Raw genomic sequence first — 17,862 nt, 5'->3', positions numbered from 1 at the left:
AAGACACCAAACATTTAATTTGTTGCTTCAAGTGCAGGAGGAATTATGTTATCCATACTTAATAAGTACTGCAAGCCAGCAAAGCCAGACTAACAGAGCAAAGCCTGATTGGTATGTCTTGCCCAATGTCTGTTCTAAGATGACATCTTATTTTCGTAATGGAGAATTATCAGTCAGAGGCTGTAAAAGGAGTCGGGGAGGAAAAAAAAAAAAGTGCCCAGCAGCACTACTGAAAGTGGCTGGGAAAGGTGAGGGGGTAGAAGAGACAGAAATTCCCTTTCTTTACCAGACACACTGTTCTAAAGACCAGGGTAGGAAGCCAACTTTTGCCTGCACAGTCCAAACACAGTTTATTTTTGTTTTGCTGTGGGCTGAAGAGTTACATTGCCCAGTGCTTATTATATGGGAAAGTAAAATCTAACATTCATAGAATCCATCTACATCGGCAAAGTTCAKATTCCTAGTTTTTACCGGTACAAATCCATCAAGAGTAGCAACAGTGTAGACCATAAACTAGTACCAATACAGATACTTTCACAGTGTCTAATCATACACAAAGTTCGGAAAGAAACAACAACATCCTTGCTTAGCTTTCACCGTTACTTCCAACGGAGAATTTCCACATCACTTTTCTAAGTGTAAATAAGCCCCCAAAACATTAAAATGATTACATTTATTATTTTTTAGAATTAAAAAAAGGGATTTTCATTGCTTTATTTACAAGCAAAGGCTAGACATTCATTTAATTAGTCAAAATGTTTTTTCTGTGATATCCTGGTATGTTCTTAAATAGCATCCATATTCAAAAAGAAAAATAGAAAAAGAAAAAGAAAAAGAAAAAAGGCTCAGTTCTACCGAGAATTTAGATTTTACACTGAATTATAATGTGTCAGAAAACTAGGCTTACTTTAGCCTTGGCTATCAACATCATCCAGAAATTGTTTCTATGCAGTGGTTAGTTTATTCATTATGGCCAACCACAGGATACTAATTCGTTATGTTGTTTGAAGGTTTTGTTGTCTTTTTTAAATGTAGAACTTTTTGCTTTTTCCTCTTCCCCCAGCGGTCCCATCTTCACTGACATTCATTTCACATGCAACCCTGCAAAGGAAACCATAAGCAGTGCCACAGCCAGCAACCTCCGCATAACCCTTAAAAACCTAACACTCATGTCAGGCAGAGATGCAAAACTCTTATTTCCTTCCTTTTGTTCTAAAACCTTGCAAATGAAGCATGTCAACCACAAAGACACGGAAGAATTCCTCAGAAGACAGGATGAAAACCAACAAGGATTCTGAACTTGTGTTTCCAATTCCCAAACAGAAAGTCCAGGAAAAAAATCTGATCATGTTTAAGAAATATACACAACTTCTAAATTTACACACACAGAATAATTTTGAACTTAAATATAAATGAGATATTTGAATAAAATATCTTGTTTGAGAATTTGAAACATTCACACGAAGAGTAAAAATTTACCCAGACCAATAAAGACGCAAGCGAAGATACTGTGGTACCAATATACTACGTTCTTTGTAATGAAAGGAAAATCAAATCAATATAAACACACAGACAAATCAATATAAACACACAAACCTCTAGTAACATAAAATCATTATATATTTTTGATGATTAATCTACTCATGAGTTTAAATGCGTTTTATTAGTATCACCACCCCAAAATTCTATTTCTTATATAGTTTTGAAATCAACCATATTTATTTAGCTTAGCCTCCTCAAAAATTAAGATATTAAAACTCCCATTTTACTACTCTATTTATGGAGTAATGACCACAAATCCACTGCTGACAAGAAGCGTGAACTTTTAACTATATAAAAACTGGGGAAAAAAATCAAATGAAGAAAATTCTCAGAGGGCTAATGAATGTCAGACTATTTGGCATGGTAGCAACACATTCCTATCTGCCACCTGAAAATTGCAGTGACAAAGGAAACACGGAACCTTCCCATCTTAACATGGCAAAGCACAGTGAAGAGCACCCGTCAGTCACCAGGCCCTATTATAGTAGATTTCTCTACTGAACTTCCATATTCAAATATGTTATTTTTACTGGGAGGRGGGAATACACTGAGCATATTAAATAAAATATTTTAATACAAAATGCATTAGCAAACAAAGAACAAATTCCATAGGTGAGAAAGCAAACTAACTACAAAAGTAAGGAGTTAACGGTGTTAAAAACACAAAGCCAATATGACTGCGTACATACTTAAATTAACTGAAGCGGTGCCAGGAAGATTTTAATGTGCTTAGATTACAGAAAGTCAAGTAGATAGTAAAAACTCTAAAAAATCTTGTTTAAGCCTGAGGCCATCATCTAGGATACTCTCCTAGAACTTACTCCAAATAAGCATTCTGACAAGCATTCTGAGTAATAAAATAAACTGAAATTAAGAATCTGAAAACACAGTTTAACACAGTGTAAGATTTATAATGATTGGTTGCTTTTACATGTGCGCAGAGAATATGAGTGGACGAGGCTCAACGATGCAGGAAAACCCAAATGTATAAGCATTTAATCACATTAATAAAAATGCTTACGAGCTATGAAAAGAAAATATTCAGAATTACAAAAGAAAAATGGTGTTCTTTTTTTAAGAACCTTAAATATTGCCTCATGGTTTAAGATCAAACTGCTTTCAACGTGTACAAAGATGTAAAAGATCACTTACACATTTCAAAAGCTAACCACAACTCAGTACTCAGTCTCACAGTCCTGGACAGGAAGTTTAAGTCCCCACTACTTGAAGGAAAAGCTGGATCAATCTGCTTAATTTGCTCATCTCCACTGCCAAAACATGATGCATTTTCCCCTATTTAAAAGCCATCCCTGTTTAAATTCATCTGGTTCCATTTTGCATCCCAGCTGCCTCCTGCTTCTCCCCCAAAGATGACGTACCTTCCTCAGTTTTCTTTGTTCCCTCAAATTTGCTTGCTACTTTGTAAGCAATTCCAAGAAAGGTACTGCTGAAATTATCCTCCTTTGTTACTACAAGTAATAATAATAAATAGGCCACGCAAGTTCTGCGGTTAATGAGAAGTGCTCTTAACTCTCAGGTCCAACTAAGAAACAATGGTAACTTTTCTTTAAGCTCCCAACATCCAGAAAAGTAAGGCAACCATATTTACTGATTCTTAGCTATCAATTACAAACTGAAAGGAAGGAATAATGTTCTAACAGAGATAAACACTATCCCTAACAGCCCAGACAAAATTCACTTAACTTCATCCTTTACCACTATGCACAAAGGATGTTCATTTATTGGTACAATAACTGACCACAAAGGCAGTTGTTGCAGCAAAGGATATTCCAATGTTTTTAAAGTCAGCACTACCAGGAGCTTGAAACATTTTTACAAGTGTTTACATTTAAATACTGGAAAATTGACATCATAATGCTTTTGTTAATGTTACATGAGGAAACAGTAATTGTTCTACACCTCTTCAACTCTACCTGGGTAAGCTTAATTCTCCTCTACCCAGGGTTTATCTTCTGTTTTTACAGTCATCTGTAAAGATCATCTGAAATGGGGGAGGCTGATAAAAAGAAAATCTTGTTTTTAACCAAATCATTTTCATTCTAGAATCTTTATATCAGGCAGTGCAGCTCCCCTTTGGAGGACTGTTTGGTTTGTTTTCTGGCTATTGCTTGTATTTTTAGCTATCAAAGCAGAGAGGATGTTCTTCCAGGAAGTCCTCAAGTTTCATGGCAACGTTATGTAAAGAGTTTGAGTGGAACAGCACTTTTACATAATTAAACTTTCACGTAGTTAATATTTTTCATGTCAGAAACTATTGTTCTAGAGAAACTGTCTCAACTGTAAAATCAGTGCAAGATCCATTCTGCCTCCACTTGCAACAGACACACAAGCCTCATGAAGCACGTCTCTGACGGGGAAGGCTCAGCCATGCAAGTTCAGAGGGAAAGGTTTCCCATGCCTTTATTTCAACAAGAATTTATAGGGAATGCCTGAGTGAAATTTTACACACACTCCTATAGTACATATCTGATAAGATTGTAAAATATCTTCCCTGACCTTAAAATACATCAGCAGCTTTTCTATCAAGTTGTGTAGTTTACATGGTTCTGGGTTCTACAAAGCCACCGGGACATCCTGGCTACTGCAGTTATCCCCGTGCCTGCAGCTCCAAATCGTCACGGCTGTCTAAAGAGACCATAAGCAAATACAACCACCAGAGCTGGGGATGCTCTATCAGCATTATATTACCCTGATTTTCAATAATGCTTGTTATACTTTCTTAAATGATATTTAAAAAACAGACTGAAAATTATGTAACTCAGGGTTAGCCTTGGAAAGGCAAAATGTTTCTCTGATATATTCTTTGAAAAATATACAATCCAGTTTCCAATCATTGTAGTAACGGTGGAAAGGATGCCATATACTCAGAATGATATTGTTTTTACCCTGCCTTGTGACACAACAGTGAATTCATGCTGACACTTCCCGCTTACTGAAAGGAAAACAGTGCTGTACTATTGCAGACTTGACATTACATTTTTTTTGTTTTTTAATAAGGTTTGGTGTCTATGCAAGATACTGTTTTCACTCAACAATTCCTGCAAAAGACTTTTTTAAAAAAATAAGCACTAATACAGAAGAGACTTCATTAAATACTTTGCATCTACAGCAATAACTATTCCCCAATTTCCATACTAGGATGCCTTAAAAAGCATTAACACTGAAGCATCAAAAACAGTGTATCATAAAGGACATTCAAGTAAGCTAAAAGGAGGTGTTAATTAAAACATTCTTTTTACATATTAACTAACTCTTAATACAGATTTCCACATAGCATCAGACTAAAAACATATCCCCTCAAAATCAGAAAAATTAGAAACAGGTCCATCTTCTTAAAGCAACTGCTAGGTTATAAATATCACCCTTTAAAAAGGTGATTATGATGCAGTTTTATTTTGTACAATGATTTCATTAACTGATTAATCTATAAGTTAACTTTTTGCCTAGGTACAACTTTAAATAGTTCTAAATCCCTATCTGAGCTAATGCAATATTTCTGGAATTGTATTAAATAATTAAATGCAAATTTATCTCATCCTATCAACTTAGCTTTGAAAAGAAGGTCAACAGTCTTATTTAAAGTCTTCTAAACTGGGCAAACCTGTTTTTATTATCTCTTTATGAATTCATGTACAAGATGATGATGAAGCCACCCAAAACAGCACTAATTAATAAAATAAAATTTAGACAACAGCCAACTGCAGCTCTAAAACCACCGGATTCGGCGGGTTTTTTTGAAGTGCACTATACAATCAGAATTACTTTAGGCAATCTGTTCCTTAAAGCCATGACAAGGACATTAATTTCCGGTCTCTACAGAATCGGAAGGGATTTTTTTTTTGTATGCTTCACATGATACTTCAAATGTAGAGTGTTTTATAGGCATTTGCCTGTTTTTCTACAAAGTATTAGAAGAATTTTCAGATTGTGGATAATATGCTGAGCGTCTAAAGCAGCATTTTAGTTCAGATCAGGAATCTGCTTTAAACGCAAATCTCCTTATCATCCCAGCTTACCATGCTTTAATACACATCAGAGAGCTCATAAACTGGGTTCCTTTCAGAGGCAACTAAACTTGAAGATGCACTCCAACTGCCAAAGGGCAGTCAGTCTATAGGATCAGCCCAGAACCAGTCCAAAAATACGATCCCCTTAAATGTGTAACAGTATGGTGACTGGATCCCCAACTCCAGCTATTCTGCTTTCCAGATCCACTCTCATGGTTTGTGCTAATTGCTAATGTAGACATATCCAGATCTCTTCAACTGATACAGTTCTATCTAGATTGAAAAAAGCAATTATTGTATAACTAAGCTTTCACTGCTAATTTCATCCATTACATGTATCTCAGTATTTAATGTCTAAAAGTAAAAACTGCCTCTATAAGACCTGACCATTTAACAGATCACAAAGTTCCTTCAGCTTCTAAAACATTCCAGCTGTTTTCTGTAGGATTCAGAGACTTGAACCTTGAGTAAATCTTGCATAAATGAAGTGACAATGATCTCCTGACACTCAAGAGCAAAATATTTGGTTTGCACACAGGGAAGATTTAGTGGCTGGAGAGCATGATTTTTAAGGAATGCAATTATGATTTAAAGAAAGACCACAGAAGATTTTAAAAAAATCATTTTTATATGCATTAAAAAAACTAAATCTACTCAAAACACTGTCTTTTAGTATTCCCCATCACACACAGGAATAGAAACCAAGTATCTGAAATGCAAAGACATTGCTTTTGCCTAAGAAAGGCAAAACATTCTGCTAATCTTCAAAAAAAGGAATCAGTAAACAGCTAAGAGATAGCTATAAATATCTCTGCACACATTTGAGGCACAGGTAACTCCTCTCTGACTCTCCAACTCTAAGCAGTCTTGGAATAATGACATGTAAGATAATAAACACATATAAAAATACCCACAGACATCATAAAATCATAAATAAAAAAGCAAACTTTTTTGCTATATTTTAGTTGGACATGCACTAAAAAAAATCATTTGCACAGGATGCAAATAAAATCAAAAAGATTAGGTTAGCATTTTGAGGCACTGCTGAAATTTACTTTTTGTGCAAAAACAAAGTACAGGGATTTTAAATGAGTAGTCAATCGCCTACTTTAAATAAGTAGCCAACCCTTATGTAAAAAGTTTATTATATGATGAAATAAAAGTGTAACCATGCAAAAACTATTGTAAAAATAACAGTTTAGTAAGTATGTACTCTGGGTAGCAGTCAGGAAGTTCAGAATGAATACATGCATAATTTTTTCTAATAAACTGTGCATAAGTGACAAAACTTTGGTCTTAAAATTCATTCTAAAAAGCTCCTATGACTAGAGCAGAAAGACTTTCAAATTATGCACGTGAAACTTCCCTCTTTCTCCCAGCTACAAGAAAAAGAAAATCCAAATGGCAAGTCTATATGCTTGAAGACTGCGTACACATTGTCTCTCATGTCTGCCTACACGTGCTTGCACACCCCTGCATATGAGAGAATACTATGTACAGTGAACGAGGCAGTTTTTTCAAGTACAGCCCTGTTTGAGAAACTGCTTTACAAGAAACTGGTAAACAGTAATTTCCATGGCCAGTGTAATTGGAAATATTTTGCCTGCATATAATTATAAAACTAAAAACAAATGTGTTTTTATGTGAATAGTTACCCCAGGAAATAGTCTGTTACTGAAATACATTCTCATGATTTAACTATGACTTTATCTGGCATATAAGTATCCTACCTCCCCTACAATGACTTTAAGAGGCCTGTACTTGAGTAAAATTTACTTTTTATCTTTTTTTGGTTTGTGTATGTATCAGTGATCTATAAATGTAATTTTCCTTATAGTCTTGAAAACAAATATAAAGTGCATACGCTGGTTAGATAATCTAACCAAAACAAGAGAGACCCATCTAGTAACCTTACTGCATGCAAACAAATGACCTACACATCTAGTCTGTCAGATTATAAAATGGGTGACAAAATACAACTTTTTGGAAAAGAAGCTGTCCTGGTGTCCCCTCCACAGAGTGGCTTACTGGGCGAATCTCCAATCTTATCAGTGTTAGCAGTTAATTTGCCAAATAATTTGTGCAACAGGGCCACTGAGCTAAGTGGTTAATGTGATTTTCAACACAGTGAACACAGAAACACTGGTGCATCGATTAACACCAACTAAAAAATGAGCCAGGCAGAAAGAGCAAACCCCACCAGAGCAAGGGAGAAACATATCTGCTCACACAAAATTAAGTATGACTTCAGAAATTTTGACTCATTTAGCCCTTGCAGAGTAAGCTTTCACTATAGCAAAAAGATGTGCACTAACATGTCAATTGATATATTCTGAAATGAAAATTAGCACCCTGGGAAATACGATTACATGATAACTCTTGCCATTTTCTAAAAATATGTGGTATTCTAAATTATCGATCAGAGTGATATTGGGGCTATAATGTCCCAAGTAAGCCTACTTGTTTTGCTTTTGTTCCTTCAGTTAATTCATCTTCGATTTCCATATTTATCTCATTCATCTGAAACAGATATTAGGAAGCCAGTTATACATCATTTGGCTCTCAGGACAAACAGGGCACAGAGAAGTAGCAAATGACTTTTTCATACAGTCATAAATTACTAAGTTCAGTTACAAACAAGGTTTTTAAGTGTGCAATATGTCTGATGTCTCTGTGCAAATCATCTTCTGTTAGGAAATCAAAAGCTACTGTTTGGTATTAATATTTTTTCAAGATTCACTTCTAAGGAACATGGGCTATTTAAAACGAAATTGGCAAAAATGACCTAGTCATGCATTCATTTTCATAAACTTTGTTTTATCAGATAGAACATTCTGAATTAAAGATTATCTTTCTTGCACAACATCACTAGAAAAGAAAGCAAAGCACCTAGAGAACTGCAGCTTGTCTTTCTAGAAACAGTCCCCTTTTCAAGGGATTATGTTTCAGAATGTCTTCTTCCGCAAAAGACAGGGTTGGCCTGATCATCTTTTTCCTTCATTTTTGCTCAGTCTCAGAGAGGCGCCATTAGGTATTTGCACCAAGACTCAACTCTTCTGTGAATGAACTAGTTTCATTACTATAAAACGCAGGTTGAAACAGAAGGGAGGAGGAGCACGTTTCCAACAGGTGCCCTGAGATTTAGCCTGTCATCTTACTTTCATTTCACATGCAGTACAGCTGTATTTACTGTGCCATTCCAAGCATTAAAACACCATGCATTACAGACTYGTGCTATATACCTTATAAATTGTGCTCCAAATTAGTAAGCTACAGTATAAATGAGTAACTAATGGTGTACTTGCAGCACAATGTTTACAAGGTGGTTTTACAAACGAAAGCGAAAGCCTCTTAAAAAAGAAAAAGTATGCTTTAAAAAACTACCTATTACAACAACAAAATCCAGTGGAAAGTCCCTAAAAAAATTTCATATGATGCAGGCAAATATTGTTATTTAAGCCTTGACTCCTTCCAATTTATTCAATGCAAGATGGACAAACATTTTAAATGAAAGTTAAGGAGCCTAAAGCACTCTCTCCAAAGCAAATACTAGTTACATACTACTGAAGTGTGGAGAAACATAGTAATAGGACATTAACTAAATGAATATCTTCATTGTGCTTTCTTTATAACTGTAGCTTACTATATTTATGAGGACAGCACAAGAAACAATTAAAGGAGATTAGATCATAACCATGTTAAATTCATTCAATACTGAGAATGACAGTAAAATGTAACTCTATTCGCTGTTTCGCCAGTGGCCTAATACACCCTTCTTACTCCTTGCTTCCAGTCCATTAGCCATAAAGGCTAACACAAAGCACAACACAGCCTCTTCCTGCGTACCCATCCGCTGGGCATACCAAGGGCTAAAATGAAACACTATTCAGGAACATGTAACCTCCCTACACAACTGCTGCCTGTTCCTTTCCTCTCCTCATCAGCTTCTCCCAGTTATAACATTAGAGCTCCCAACAGCTGAAGTCCACCTTTCAGAAACTTTTAATCAAGTCTACAGCCTTTTATGGGTCACTATTACAGGAATCAAAACCAAAAAACAACATTAGAAATACTGCTAAACGATACACTAATATTTTTCTGAGGAAGAAATCATTTTGGTAACCGTGTTTTAGAATAGCAAATTCAATGAAGAGAAGTATTTTCTTGGAAAAATACCTCAGGCTTCTAGTACATGCAAACAGTGTACAAAAGTAACATACATAATAAAAGATATAAAATGTTGGATGGATAATTCATTAAATCACATCGCTGTGTACCATGGGTTTTCTTAACTATTTAAGTAGTAAATAATATCTTTTACCACTTCCTGTTGTAATTCATACTTCCATATCATCCTCCTGCCCTTTGACAGAGGCTCTAAAGAGAGTAATGATTTTTAGACATACCCAAGAGAACTAACAATCTGTAACCCTCTTCTCAAGGCTGACAAACATTTATGAGCCAATGTTCCACTTAGCTTTTATTATTGAAAAAGTGACAACAGCCTAGAGACCAGATATTTAAAAATCATTAGAAAAAATCAACTTGGACATTTACATATTTTTCAGACTACACACTTCCCAGTAACAACCAATATCACAGCTATCACAAGGATGAGAAGGCTTGACTACTACTTTTGTARTCTTCATCTGTGAGATTCTCTTCCCTTCTGAAGAGTTACCCCCATTTATAGCTTTCCCTAAACACCAAAACAGAAGAGGTGGTACAAAGCTGCTGTATCCAGGGGGGTGGACAGCCATGAAAACCATCAGACTTATGCATTGGCAAAGCTATGGAGGCTGAAAAGGCAATGAAGTATTTATAGACATAATCATCACATTGTATCTGTTCTAACATAAAAGGTTATATCTGCCATCTGCCACAGCTATGATAAGGTAGCCTGATTTTTAAAGCAGTTTAAGAGATCCAGATATCATTTTATCAGCATCAAGAAATAGTATCTTGGGAAAAACTGCAAGGGTTCAGCAAACAAATCATCTTAGCTGCCTAGTAACAGGGAGCTCCAAAAATGAGAAAAAGGTGGGAGTTAATTTTTCTTAATAATTAAAATCTCAGTTCTGTTACCTACATTATTTCTGTGTCATGGAAAGTTTTTATGAAAAAAATGCAGGGGAACTGGAGACTGAGTTTGATTAGATGTCTGAACAGTGAATACTTAAGACACATGGTTTATAAATGTCGTTATAGTCTTGAATGCATCCTGTGTCACTCAGGATACAAAAAGTCCAAATTCAGAGAAGAAAGAAGATTCATTGCAGCCATGGTTGGTATAAACCCAAGACCTGGGATCCAGACTCAGGAAGGAAGCATGAAATTCAGTTATAGAAAACAGAGAGGAAGAAGAATCCATCTCAAAGGGAAAAACTGAAGCATCACAAGGGTAAACAAACCTGAGGTGGAGAGCAAGGCTGCCACCTAAAGCATCTTTAAAGCTGACTTACACCAGTTAACTCTGCAAGATAACCTCCAAGAAGTTCAGTGTTACCAGAGCTACCTTCTCAGCTTATACTAAGTAAGCTCTACAGAGTCTTATCACAAATAGCACTCTAGAGGCAGAATACTTTTGAAGCAGCCTTTTACTCTCCACAGCCAAGAAATGCTTCAAGAAAATCACAAGAGATAGAACACGAGACTGACGCATTTTCTTATTTCTGCTTTTTAAGGTTAGAGTCATATTGCCTAACTTAGACATCTACATTTCATCACTTCAAGATCCTTTTATAGTTCAAAGAGAAAGATAACTTCTTTAGAGCATGATTCAGCTGCTCTGTTTTAGATATAGCTTAAAGAGACTAAACACCTAAAAGCAGTCCAAACAATTGCCATAGATACCAGTATCTCTATTTCAAACATCTAAACATCCAGCCTCTGTGCAAAGGTTTATAATCAAGAATGTAGCCAAGTAAGACTAAGTACAATAAAACATGAGAAGTTTTTGTTTGTTTGCTTCTTTCAAGTCTGCTACCATTTAAGGAGAAATCAAGTAAGGACATTTTCAAGTTCTGTATTTCAAATAATTTCACGAGCTAAATCAGAGAAGGATTTTATCATAACAAAGTAGTAGACTTTCTCCTAAGATATTATTAAAATGGTAAAATACTAATGCTGAATATAAATTCTAATATCACAAAAAACTTGAAAAGTTGCAATCCTACGCAAAGTGCATTTTAATGTTTTTCTTCCAATAATATGTCATGCTGATAAGCGCAAAATCAGTGGCATATGAGTAAAAACTCATTTACAAAATGCAGTTTTCCCCCAGTTAAAGCTAACACATAATACTACAGAAAGATTTAGAAAGTATAAAGAGCATCAGAAACGTGATTTCTCACTACAGTAGTTCTTCATCTGGAATACAAAAGCCAAATTAAGCCATCTTAGTCTTAACTCAGTTTTAAAACCCATTCCCTCTGATCATTTCCAATTCTTTCACAATGTTGTTTATAAGTTCAGGTAAGAGAGTTGTGGAGAACTCCACACAGAAAAATCTTATAAGGTGACCTACATGCCTTTATTTAATAAAACAATTTAATACCAAAATCTGATGTGGTTTTAAAAAAGAAAATGCCTAAGCAGATTTAAAATACCTCTTTGTGATTTAAGTGTTCACCACAAACAGTTTTGTGAGATTTACATTCTAAAACATTACTTGATCAAACGTTACTGTTTTTCAAGCTAGTAATACCATACACAAAAGAAACAACCCACATAACTATAGTTAGCTTAACAGAACAGCCTCTAGTGTATTTAATTACTTCATGAATGTTACACTCTTATATGACTGAATCATAAAAGTAGTCTAGAAATTAATTTTGCCACAGACGAGTTCTCCTGCAGATTTTCAGCTGATTAGACTCAGAAAATGTTTTAACTTTGTCTTTAACTATGTCTAACTCTGTCTTTAACTGTGTCTTAGTTTTAACAGCTGGATTTTTTGATATTTTACTAAAGATCAAACAAAGAGAAGAAACTTGAGGAAAACAAGTATTTGCTTTTTATCTTTGTTCTTCTGTCTGGGGGAAACTTACACAGTAGTGACACTGCATATAATGAAAACATACAAATACATCCTGAAGCTCATATGAACATTGAAAGACGATTTTATAATATTCAGATATTGAAATACAAGAACAACAAATTCTCTTAATATTTTATATCAATGGTACTACATATGGCACTACAGTCCCCCAAAGAGTCAATAGGCTGAAAGTATGAATAACAACCAAGGYATAACTAGCAAAATCATACAGACCAGCTACCGAGCAAGCACAGCTATTTTTCACCAGCCATAATTTCCAAGACACATTGTTCACAGACACCTGTGCTACAGTCACAGTGACACAGGCGTACTGAAGCTCATGCTGAACTAACCAAACTCAGATGCTGATAGCAGGCTAAATACAGCAGTAGTGACAGGAGGCTTTGCCAAGAAAATAGGCTGAATAAACCTGTGCTGAGGTTTACGCAGATAAAAAAAGAGATTAAGCTGCCAAGTTTAACGAAACCTCAGGTATGCTTACACTGCCGTGACTGCAGTGCACTACGCCCCTCGTTGAAAGTTTGGGACAGGGGATCCGTATTGCATTTTTGTACCAAAATAAACCTCAGCAGGCCCTAAGAAGCTAATTTTGCTCTACAAGTTACCAAGACTTACAACCCAAAAAGTAGCATTTGTTCTAGAAATTCAGAAGGGATAAAATCCCACACGCATCAAAGTCGGTAGAAATTTAGCCAATAACTTCAGCTACAGCTAGCTTTTGCCCTATCTGCATTTGGGCATTTTAGCACAAATTGTCAAAAAAGAAAGAGGATGACTATGCACTGTAAGGTCAGAAGCAATAACTGAAATTAAAAAAATTGTACCACAAAACTATACCATACTTTCATATTTTACAATAAGAGTTTCAATGCAGTTTTCTTATTATTTCAAACCATGAAAATACTACTCCAATTATTTCTACAGTTGAACTTAGGACACCTAGATATTATATTCTACTTTCCTACATAAAACAGTAGTGTAAGATTGCTGAGCAAACTGATTATCTTAATTACAGATATCTAAGTCACTCAGTAGAAAAACAGTCAGCCTGAAAGAATTAGGGTATTTATCAGTAAGTGGAAACCTTGCAATCACATTTCTCACCCATGAAGGAAAAARGATGAAAGAAGGCAAGTAGGGTATGGACATGGCTTTTTGGAATATGGCCAGGTTCAAGAAATATACAGAAGGTAAACAAGTCTGGTGTGCTCCTTCCCCTGTTCAGTGGCAGTTTTACAAGTTTGTAAACCAGTTAACACATTAAAAAATTAATTACAGCTTCAATACACTGTAATATACTAAAATTTAGCTGCTAACCTAAAGAAAGCATGGCATTCATTTAACTTGAAACATGGAAACATGAATATTTTTCATGTTGAGCCATGAAGGTTGTTAACCTATAAGCTTAGACACACTTACAGAATTTCCATGTTTCCTGGAAATATATATTGTCCATGATGTGTACGTACTAGTTCAGCACTCAATTGCCCATTCTTACCGCTCTAACCTTAGGAAGCTTTGCAACATTATTCCTAGCAGGAGAGATTGATTCATTTTGTTTAGTTTGGGGATTTGGATGGGGGTTTTCATGGCAGTTTCTGAAGTAGTGAAATCAAATCAGTTATTTACTGGGAACAATTCTCATTAAGATCTGCAATAATAGGCCTTACAGTGTCTCAATTAGCAATTGTTTAAAATATGCACTTAATGAAGATTTTATTACTTGCATTTATTTTACATTAACCTACTAAATAGCCTTTAAAGTGTATAGATAGAAAGTTTTTGAAAGTAACTGTTTAAGACATATTTACACAAAACAGAGCAGAGCAGAGAAATCCAAAAATATGCAATGACTTATACTCTGGGTATCAATTGAAAAAACAAAGTTTTACTAAAGAGTAAAAAAAGCATCAAGAATTGAGAAGGCTAATAATGATCACACTACTTAAAAAAAAGTTTCAATAAATGTATGTAATGTGACTTGGTACACCAAGTAAATCATGCTAAACTGCTGGATATTAGATGTAAACAGCAAGGCAGCCTGAGCTCCCATTCTGCCATATAAATTTATCTTGCACATGAAAACTAAGCACAAAACATTGACTTGTTAAAATTCAACCACATTTGTTCAGTTTATACAAATATTGGAAAAAGTTTTAACCACATTTTTCATTAATTTTCATTGTGTTACAAAAAATTTTGCAATAATTCCCTTAACAGCAATGTTTAATTTTACAAAAAAAATAGGTTTTTGCATCTTTGACAGCACAATCTGATATTATGCTAGATACACAGTACAGTACCTGCATACTAAACAATGTACATGAGTCACAAAAGCAAAGTATTTAAAAACTCCTTTCAAGCTTAGTTCTGAAGGTGCATGTTACCCAGCAACTGGAAGAAAAACTCACACTGATCAATCATCATCTGCTTACACCACCAAGACCAACTTATGTTCATATTTGATCCAAATAATTATTATGGTAATTATTAACCACATTTTTTCCCCATACAACAGTAAGCCCCAAGACACATATTAAAATAAATTAACAGAAACAAAAAGTACTATTAACTTCTTCGAACAGAATAAGTAAGGCAGTAAAAAAATTGTTACTGGCACAAAACAAATAAGGATTATTTGTTCTTTGGGACATTTTAAATGATCTGTTATAATATTTAAAATTTATAGCCATACCACTTAAACAGTTTAGTAAATAATTTTAAACATATGCTTTCTTCCATAGGTGCCATCAGAACTTAAAAAAAAAAAAAATGCTACCTCAAAACAAATAAAGTGTGCTTCTTAACATTCTTAATAAGCATTTTGTCAATCTTGAGAGCTACAAGTTCTTAATGAACATTTTTCAAATACTGGACCACAGTATCAGGTTTAAAATGATTGCTAAGACCACCACTTTCTGTTTAAAATGTTAATTTCAAATTTGCAAAAGGAAATCTTCAGAGTTCCTGATAATCAGCAATGCCTGAGCTGAATTAAATATGCTTTACCTGGCAAGGACAGGTTAAACAGGTTCATAGTTGACCCTGCTTTGCACAGGCAGCTGGACAAGATGACCTCCAGGCATCCCTTCCAACTTCAATTATCCTATCTTCCCATGAAATTTAGCTAGCCTGTAGGTTTCTATTATTTCAACCCTATATTTTAATTGATATGTGCCTTTTGATTAACAAACACTCTTTTAAAATAAGCTATGTTTGTGAAGCTATAATCAGATCTTAACCAAAAGTTTCCAAAGGGAAAAGTGACTGCTAAAATCAAATACCAGTTTAACCAAAATTATGACAAGTGGGAGAAAACAGCAGATAGAGATCCAGATCAAAAGTAGTGAATCACAGAGCTTTGCCATCCAAGAAAAGCATTAAGGGGTATGTTTCAGAAAGATTACAAAGCGATTTAAAGTTCAATCTATGCTGCAATCATTTAGAAAATTTAAAATGTTATAGGTAAAAATGCAAACCACCTACAGTACTGAGCAATGGTTCTTTGCTAACCCTTAGGCAGGTTAAAGTAGGCTTTTACTCAAGGGATTTGAAAAGTCCAAAATAAGCCAACTAAGCACATTCTAGTATAAAAATCTAAATATGAAATAACCATTAGCATCTTCTATTCACTTTTTAATTTCAAGATGTTCTAAAACATGCCATTAAAAAAGTTACCCAAGAACATGCTAGTTTATGGACAGTTATCAACTCTTCTTTCACAAGTTCTTTAAAAATGCTTAGTAAAAGCTGACATTAGTCAGCTATCTACCTCCTTCTTCCAAGTCATTCCTGTGGGAAGCAGAAACTTAGGTAAGACCACCAGCAAGACACCCTCTATAAGGGGAACAGGCCAAAATACACAGCTGTTGGAACGCGCACAGCAGTACAAACATACACTAGTTAGAAGTTCTCCAGTAAAAGAAACTCTTAAAGAGGGTGAAACAGGCAGAGTCCAGTACAAAGCTGGTAAGGCACGAGAAGGAAGAGAATGGAAAAATACGGAAAAAGAGAACAGGAAAAAAGAACAGGAAAAAAAGAAAAGCAGGAAAGAGGATTCTCTTGAGTTCTTCGAGGGGCTGCGTTTTAGCTGGGTTTCTCTGTGCAATGCCCCAAACATTATGGTCTTGTGCCCCTGATCCTAACTGAATCTGTGTACAGCCCCTGAGGTACTTCCAGAGCTAAAATTGGGAACAAAGACATGAAAATGTGGAACAAGAGGACAGTATGGGTCCTCTCTTTCTCCCTTTCCATCTACATTTTCCTTCCCTCTAGTTCTTTCAACTCTTGTTTTAGTCTATTAAAAAACGCTTTATACAAACAACTGAAAAATGTTTAGGTGCAACTGTCACGTACCACTAAATATTGGCATCTCCACTTATCCCAAAGTTTGTATTATGATAAGCCAAGCCACCTTTTATCACCAACACGCTTTTTGGGACAGGTGCTCAGATTTTTTTTCTATTTGTTCACTAATCTTCCTGAACTAATCTCCCAACTCTGTATTTATTGCCTCAGATATGATCACCTGAATATCAACAGCACCAATTCAGCTTAAACTGTAAAACAGCTTAGCATTCAATCCCTTTTACATCACTGATACTTCTAAAGCTGCTCTTTATGTACTGGCCGTAGCCCTAGTACATAAAAAAAATCTGATGTCATCTGCATTCCACCGAGGGTGGAGGCAGGCAAACACTTTCTCAAAGTGATTTCCCAAGAAATCCACACTTCATAAAACCAAAACATCCTGTTTCTATAAACAGAATTGTCATGCAACAATGTTCTAGAACAGATATTCAAGGAGAAATTCTTAATTTATTTAAAAAGCAGCTTCCCTGCATTTATTTGTTTTAAAACCTTCAACATTAGAACCAACCTTTCTTGTATGTCCCTAATTCATATAGCAAAACACAAAAGGACATGCTTAAGTGTTTGCTGAAGCAAGGCCAACAACATAAATTACAGTGCTTTAGAAAGCAACCAGTGGACTACATTTCTTTCTTATAATACAAATGGTTTTCTGAGTCAGGTAGTCCATCATATTTTAACCCAGAAATGAATTTTTTAAAGTTCTTCTAAAAAACACTCATGGTTTCATTTATCTTAACAGGAGATTTAAAAACAATGAAGCAGAGTTCAACAGCTCAAATTATAGTGCAACCAGTTAATCACTGCTCTCTGCAGATTGTCACCAAATCACACTAACTTAAAATAAGGATGTAACATTAT

The 17,862-nt window shown here is 35.1% G+C and overlaps 1 protein-coding gene across 6 annotated transcripts in view; it reads right to left on the bottom strand.

Annotated features, from left to right (window-relative positions):
- LRCH1 (leucine rich repeats and calponin homology domain containing 1) overlaps window positions 1–17,862 on the bottom strand; it is a 146,059-nt gene that overhangs the window by 111,176 nt on the left and 17,021 nt on the right. The window lies entirely within an intron of this gene.

Source organism: Apteryx rowi, unplaced genomic scaffold (genome assembly GCF_003343035.1).
Source record: "Apteryx rowi isolate R43461 unplaced genomic scaffold, aptRow1 scaffold_339, whole genome shotgun sequence".
Lineage (NCBI taxonomy): Eukaryota > Metazoa > Chordata > Aves > Apterygiformes > Apterygidae > Apteryx > Apteryx rowi.
Note: the sequence above shows the minus strand (reverse complement) of the source record. Positions and strands in the feature narration are given on the sequence as shown.